This window comes from Triticum urartu, unplaced genomic scaffold, assembly GCF_003073215.2.
Source record: "Triticum urartu cultivar G1812 unplaced genomic scaffold, Tu2.1 TuUngrouped_contig_3375, whole genome shotgun sequence".
Classification (NCBI taxonomy): domain Eukaryota; kingdom Viridiplantae; phylum Streptophyta; class Magnoliopsida; order Poales; family Poaceae; genus Triticum; species Triticum urartu.
In genome coordinates this window covers 4,854-12,831 of record NW_024113908.1, presented here as the reverse complement: position 1 = coordinate 12,831, position 7,978 = coordinate 4,854, and the positions used below count along the sequence as shown (strand labels likewise).

The 7,978-nt window shown below is 44.7% G+C and overlaps 1 pseudogene; it reads right to left on the bottom strand.

Moving 5' to 3' along the window:
- Window positions 1-3,310: 3,310 nt before the first annotated feature.
- Window positions 3,311-7,098, bottom strand: LOC125527257 (annotated as a pseudogene).
- Between the last annotated feature and the right edge of the window lie 880 nt (window positions 7,099-7,978).

Sequence of the window (7,978 nt, the reverse complement as noted above, 5' to 3'; positions counted from 1 at the left end):
GAAAAATGACGAAGCAGAGTCTCAGGGCAGCATTGATATGTTCAAGCTCTGCAACTTGAAGCCAGCTTTGCCAACCACCTTTCCGTGCCAGATTTCAGCGACAAAGATATGTGTGAGAAGATCAACTTTGCCATTGACAAGAGCCTGTTCTTATCAAGTGATGCTGAAAAGAATCAAATTGACATGGAGGAAGCAGGAAAGGGTCTTGACTGGGTTCATTCAAAGGAAAAATACAAGGAATATTTAAAGCAGCTCCCAGACCTAAGCTCCAGCAAGAGCAAGGCAGCATCCATGGCAAACCCTCACGTGGTCCAGAAGCGTAAAGCAGTTTCAATGAAGAAGAATCTGCAGTTGCCTCAAACCAAGGAGAAGATGGTGAGTGCAATGCTGAAGTAAATATGGTCAAGGAAGCTGTGCTTCAAACTGATATGCCAACTGTAGTGAGCAGAGAGCCAACCAATGTCAGAGAAGTTCAACAGATCAAGGGGAAGACTCCCCTTTCAACAGTCCCACCAAAACCACCTAAGCAGAAGATTGTCAAGTTTGCCAGGGGCACAAAGGGGGAACAGCCACAAAATTTGGGGTTCAGAGACGAGAGAGAACTGCGAGCCGCAGCCATTGATGCAGGGGTGCCAAGTTCTGCTAGGTTGCTGCCAACTCAGACTGGAAAGATGCCAACTACAGATACCAGTGTGCCAACTGATGTGTCAGTTAGCAGCATGGTCACAGTCAAAACCACCACAGCTGGTCAGGAAGGCACCACTGCAACTGCAAGTCCCAAGGTGCCTACTCATAGAGATGCTTCAATGCCAAACACAAAAGGAGGTGATCCAACTATCAAAGTGCCGTCCCCAAGAGCTGACTTTCAGCAACCATTAACACAAGAGGAGGTGTTCGACATTATAAGTAGGTGCAAGCCTCCAAGGCCGCCAACTACAACACTATTGCGAACCAAGTCAGTGAATGATGCACCCGTGTTTGTGCCGCAAGGAGATGCCCTGGTCCTTGAACCCTTACGAAGATCAAATCTTATCATGGTGACGGGTTCTGCGATGCACCATCTTTTGACCTCGGCATAGATGGTGATGCTCCAGCACCTGCTCCAGCAGCAGAAACAGCGGAAGCCGGTGTGATTGATCGATGAGTGTGAGTTGGACCCAGCAGCTGTGAATGAAGGATGTGCTGCTGCTGATGCTGGCAAGGCAATAGCTCAAGACTAGATGTTGGTCACCAGAGAATTGCCACACCCCGATATGCGCAGAACCAGAACTTGGCACGAGCAGTTCTTCGGCACCTCTTGCACGAAGACAGAGGAGGGTAATAAGGCCCGCAGCATCTCAAAGGTCTCCATTCATTGACTACAACAAGAAGAAGACTTTCAGCTCCAATGAGGCAGTGAACAAGCTTTACGCTGCCCTCTTGTATTGGGTCAGGCATCACAAAGGAGCAAATGATGAGCTACCAGGTAAACTAACTCCCCACAGCCTACATACATATCTTTTTCAGTTGCATAGGACCAGCCACTTAGTTGCACAGAAAGCATAGCATGTTGCACAGAACAGGGCTTTTAGTTGCACACTGTTTTTTTCATTTTCATGCACATTTTTTTTGCTGCTGTGACCCTTCGAGCTAACTTGTCTTTTTATTGCTTTCAAAAAAAATCAGCCCTGAGATAATCAGGTATGGTGCTTTCTACATTTCTTTAAAGGAGTTAGTTGATTCGATGAAGCCGGTTCAATGGTTGTCAAAAATTGTTATTGAGACTGGAATCTTACACATCATGGATAACTTACCAGAAGGGTCAAAGAAGGTTGTTATGCCACTGAGGTTTTCTGTAAGTTTTTCCAAAACCTTCTTTTTACCCTCATCTTTGTTCTGTAGCACTTTTTCGTTGACCATTTGAGGGAGGCCTTTCACCTACTAAGGAGTTTTGAGCCATGTTTTATAATCTCTGCAGATAAAATTACAGCAAGGGATCCACAATGTGAATGAGATAAACGATTTGATTACAAGAACCGTCTCGAACAAGAAAGACTTGGTGAGTGTTGTGCCCACATCATCAATCTTTTTTTAGTTGGCACCCACAGCATGTCCAGTTGCACATGACACATCTGTTAGTTGGCAGATACTTGTTGCAACCTGTTTTTAACTTGACCAAGTCTTTTACTGTTTTTCTTAGCTACATCCTGTATTTGTGTGTCTGAAATCGTTCACGCTTGCAGGTCATGCTGCCAGTGCTCGAGTGCGCTGATGTAACCGATAAGGACGGAGGGAGGCATTATTGGGTCTTCAATGTCAACTTGAGGGACGGACGCTTCGAAGTTCTTGATTCAAGCAGGACGCTGGACAACATTGAGCTGATGAACACGCCTCTACCATCGCGGGGGCAGTACGCCAGCTATGGAGGAAGCATTACCCAAAGTTCAGCATCGAGCACTTCCAGATTATTGACATTGACGTACCGAAGCAGCTCGGCAAGTAAGACAATAAGCATTTCATTCCTTCTCAATCAATACCATCATTTTGTAGTTTTTAAATTTTTCTACATGTGCAATCTTTAGTATTTTTAAGACACAGTACTAGTCTTCAATCTGTTTATATCATTTTTATGAGTTTCTAGCCTAGTTGCAGAGTGGCGCATAAGTAGTTGCACAGTGGCACATAATGAGTTGCAGTAGAACACAAGCAGTTGCACAGTAGGACATAAGTAGTTGCACAGAGTGCATTACCTTTATTTGGTTTTAATTTTATGTGACAATTTTTTTTGCCCATTTTTTGCAGTAATGAGTGTGGGTTGTTCGCACTGCTTAACGCCACCGAGTGGAATGGTAGCCAACTGCCCAACTACGACCCCAAGGAAGTACTCAACATCAGGAAGAAGCTGGCATATGATTGGGTCACCAGCGTGCACAACACCGCCCCATGGAGGAAGTTGCTGAGATACGACAAGGAGTAGGTCAGTACTATTTTTTTTCTGCTCCATGGAGGAAGTTGCTGGTTTGTACAATTTTATTAAGCAGATTTTGTAGTTGCACACTACTAGTAATTGCGTTTGCAACTCAATATCATCACTTTTGTTGATACATTAGGAGCACTGGATATACAATTGTTCAACAACTAAATATTTAACCAGTTGCCAACAAAGGCACAAATAGCAACTTTTTTTACACAGTGCATGAACTAATTCAAGCAGCATAAATTAGATAAAGAGGAATCATAGATGCTGAATGTGTCCACTTGGTCCCAACATTGCTAAAAAAACATCATTCTTTTCCTTTTTTGTTCCAAAGTTACAAATGAGGAAACAGAATCACAGGAGCCTCTGTGGACACACACCAGCAGTGTGCTCTGTAGATTGGCACTGGCTGCATTTGTTTTTCTTCTTTGGGTGTAGCTCCAGCGCGATTTGTACCGTCGACTCTTTGCCCTACCCTTTGTAGTAGACCTTGGAGGATCCCTGGGCACAAAATCATCAGAAGCTTGTGCAAGGGATGCAGCCTCCAACGGGGCAGTAGGACCGTCACGATCACCTGTGTAATAATCATATAAAAAGTTTAGTATTTTTGTTATTGTGCAACCAGCACTGATGTTCTGTGCAACCACACAGTACATTTTGTGCAACTAACTGGTTGCTGTGTGCAAGTTAAGTTGAAAAAAACACCTGCAGTAGCACGGCCTGTCATGGTACTTGGATTGTAGTCGCCTATGGGCAGAACATGAAAAACAAGTTAGATTTTTAGCTTGATCCTCAAACTAACACAGCGCACGCAACTAGGCAGCATGTTTCTGTTCAACTGGGCACTATGATATGTGCAACTAAAGTCACTCACCCTAGTTTTTGTTTTGGAGTCGGTGAAGGTACTAACCTGGGTTATGAGCCCCCTGAGTCCTGCCTGTAGGTCCATTGGGAGTAGCACAAAGGGCACTGCTAGTTGGGCCTGGCGGGGGAGGAGGTCTTTGAGGGTTGGCATCACCTATAGGCAGAACAGGACAAACAAGTCAGTTGTGTTTATCTTTTTGATGCTCGAACTAACACATGCGCAACTAGGTAGCCTGTTCGGTGCAACTGAGCACCATGATGTGTGCAATTGGAGTTACAGACCTAGTTTGATGGGGAGTTGGGGGCAGGTAATTACCTGACGACGAGCCCCCTGAGTGCTGCCTGTAGGGCCATTGGGAGGAGCGCGCGGGGGGAGGTGGCGGAGGATGCCGTGTACAGCCAGGAGGGGAGGAGGTCCTTGAGGGTTGACATCACCTATATCCAGAACTGGAAAAATAAGTTAGGTGTGTTATCTTGATGCTTGAACTAACACAGCGTGCGCAACTAGGCAGTATGTTCTGTCCAAGTGGCTACCATGGTGTGTGCAACTGGGCACAATGATGTGTGCAACTGAAGTTACACACCTAGTTAGATCAGGAGTTGGGGCAGGTAATTACCTGGATGATGAGCCCCCTGATTGTTGCCTGGAGGTGGAGGAGGTCCTCGAGGGTTGCCATCATCTGATGGCCCCGTTGCAGCAGTCGGTTTTTTCTTTTTCTTGGACTTGTTCAGGTGGCCGATCTCGGTACGTGCTGCACGCATATGCTTGTATACAATAGCTTGTGCTGGATCAGAACCACTCGCAAACTTTGCTAGTTAAAATCGTATATCATGTTCCTCTCCCTTATCTGCTTCTTTGATTGAGGAGGCATTTCATCCGGTTGCTCATAACCAGTCCCTGGCGCACTAGGTACAGCAGTAGGTGTCCACCGTCTTAGCAGGTACCTTTCCGGTATGACATCAACTCCAATATGGGTGAACACCTTGAGGATGTGGCAACAGAGGATGCCGTCCTTGTCCATTTTACAGCACTCACACAAATAGGAACCCTCCTCCACCCTTGCCTGCACCAAGTAGTTTCGAGAACCATATTTGGCAACAAATTCCTGGTTCGGTCTGAGCTCAACATCAGCACCAACTTGGAATGCATTATAACGTCCAATCAGCTCAAACTCTTCTCTGAACTTGCGGTAAAGGTCTCCTAGTATAGGTTTTGTAAGCTTGCTTCTCTATTGGGAAGTTGGACCACAACTCAATCTCAAGGTGTTCTGTCCTGTAATCATTGCAGCCTTCCTTGGCAAGGATGTGGTTCTGATTTTTTCATATTGCTTGACGAAGTTCAGCATTGAGTTGTGTGGGTTCACATATCTTTTCAGGACGGCGTTGAACCCCTCACTACGCTGTGTAGACTGGAGGAAGGGGAAGAACCTGTGTTTGAAGTAGCACGGCACCCAAGTTGACCTGTATTCGTACAACTTCTCAAAGTGCGTGTGTGTCATAGCCTCGTACTTCATCATTAACCCAGCCCAATTCTGCTCAAACTCGTCTATAGTGAAGCTGAAGTCAACACACTTGTTGAAATCATCAGAGAGTCCTGGATTCCGGCACAGCAGCCAACCAACTTTTTCCTGAGCCTTTTTCATGATGTGCCATCGACAACAAGCGGTGCACGGTGGTTGGAAAGATGCTCTGTATTGACTGCCTCATCGCACCATCCTGATCGGTGATGAAGTTGTCAGGAGGTTTGCCATCCATAGCCTCTAGGAATGCTCCAAAGACCCAATCAAAGCTCGATGCCAACTCCTGCCTCACAAACGCGCAACCCAGCATGAAAGATTGGCCATGTCGGTTTATTCCTATGAAGGGCGCGGCATATTGTACAAGTTGGTCATGTAGGTGGTGTCAAACGATATGCAATCGTGGTACGCCTCCGCATAAGCTTTTCGAGCTAAGCCATCCACCCAAAATATGTTGACAACTCTGTCCTCTTCATCATATTTCACCTTATAGAAGAAGTCTGGATCGGTTTTTGTATATCCTTGAAGTGCGCAATTGTCTCAATCAGATCACCCTCCTTTGTGTCATCTCTACGGAAACTTGTACACAGATTTGTTATTGCCTTTGGTCCGAACGCATCATCTCAGATCCATAGAACTCTGCCATTACATGCATCATTCGTCCTGCATAATACAAAAACAAACAGTATATCCTTTTTTTAGTTGCACAAATGGCACATCCAGCTGCACAGTAATAGGACACGTGTTGGCACAGAAGATAATCGCAGGAAATGGACACCTAGCTGCACCTTTTTAAAAACACTTTGCAGTTTTTGCATACAGGACATTGTGTAGTTGCACAGTAAAGACAATCTAGTTGCACAAGAAGCACCAAAGTGATATAAAGCATGGGAAGTTGGATAGCAGTTGCACAGTTAAGCCATTTCAGTTGCACAGTAGTACCATAACAGTTGCACACTGGACTGCCTAGAGGGAAACTTAATTCTTTAAGGGATATAGAAAAACACCACACCTGTAGTCAAGTTGCAGTTATACAAGATGCGCAGAAACTCCTTTTCATCAGGTGAGATGCCTTGGTGGGATCTCAAGTATTTGGACAATGAAGGTTTGTTCACGAGCGGATGATTGTGGTCACGAACAAAGTGTGTCACCTCCCATCGCCCATCTATCAGCTTCACCAACATTTTCGCCTTGCATTCAGTCTGCTTTATTGTCTCGTTTGCGCTTCTTCTTCTTCTTACTAGTACCAGCCTCCTCTTCAGCAAATATTGGAGGTTCTTCTTCCATCTCCTCATCACTGTTAACAGATTTTGGATCTGGAATAGGGTCCAGGACAGGAGGAGCCTCAGCTCCTCCATCATCAGCTTTGGGCTTCTTGAACTTGTTGCAGCAAAACTGTTGTTTTATCAATTCATTGGTGCGGGTCGTCCGTCTAGAGGTGTTCATCTTGATAGAGAAACCCATCCGTAGTGCGTAAGCTGTTGTAGTGATCCTTAGCAATTTGAAGGCTGTCAAACCTCATGCCAACATAGGGTTCCATAGGTTGAGAACCAGCCTCATCCTCTCCTTCTTCTACTTGCACAGCTCTGTCAACAGCCCCAGCTCTAGCTCAGTCCTGGTTGGACCAGGAACATTTGCCTCGGTTCCTGTGTCATCAAGAGTATGGTTCTTTGACTGCAAAGACACCACTACAGGGGCACCACGGGCTGATGACTGGCCTGCCACATTGTCATGGCCCGTAGGGTTACCATCACGACTTGCCTGCGTGTAGTAAACAGGCGACCATTTTCTGTCCAATTTTCTTGTTGTATGCTGGGTTGCTGCTGATCCATATCACGAGGAAGCTCATTGAGATCTGGAGGCAACTCATTGAGATCAAGCATTTTTTTCCTTGTTCTTGGATGCTGCCACACACTCCATGCACATATATAAAAAGAAGAAATTGATGCCATCAGTTGGTAACCACAGAAAAAGAGTGTTTCAAACAACCTAAAAACTTAGTAAATAGGCAGTTGCACACCATTTTGTGATAATCTTAGTTCCAAAAACAACATGACTGTAGCATAATCTTTTATTATAACAGTTATGAATTTTTTTGTTTGCACAGATTTGTTATGTTAGTGCACAGTTTGCAGTAAATAACTGGCAAGAGCATGACTTCTTTTTGCTACAGAGTTTTTCTTACTTTTCCCTTTTTGTTTGGTGCAATGATCTGTAGGTTTCCTGTTCGCAAGGAGCTCTTTTCAGATTTTTCTGCACATAATGGATGCCTACATTGAGAAGAAAATCCAGGGTGAAAGAAGAAAGAAGAATTGGAGGACAGATTATAGTTATATGTTTTTCATCGGTTTATGTTTTCTAGATCTGGTATATTTGAACATTAATATGGTTTGCAATAGGTGTGGACCAGAATATATGCGTGGGACAAGATTATGTGTGAATATTGTTAATATGGTTTGTTGGCTTCATTAGCCATGGACAAAAGTTCCTGTGTTTTTCCTGTTGCACTACAGATTTCTGGTTTTCGCTAGAATAGACGTCTCAATTTCCAGGATTTCCACTTGGCCAGCATACATATTCAGTTGGACATTCAATGCTTTTAGTTGGCTAGAATAGATGTCTCAGCTGGCCAGGTTGCATT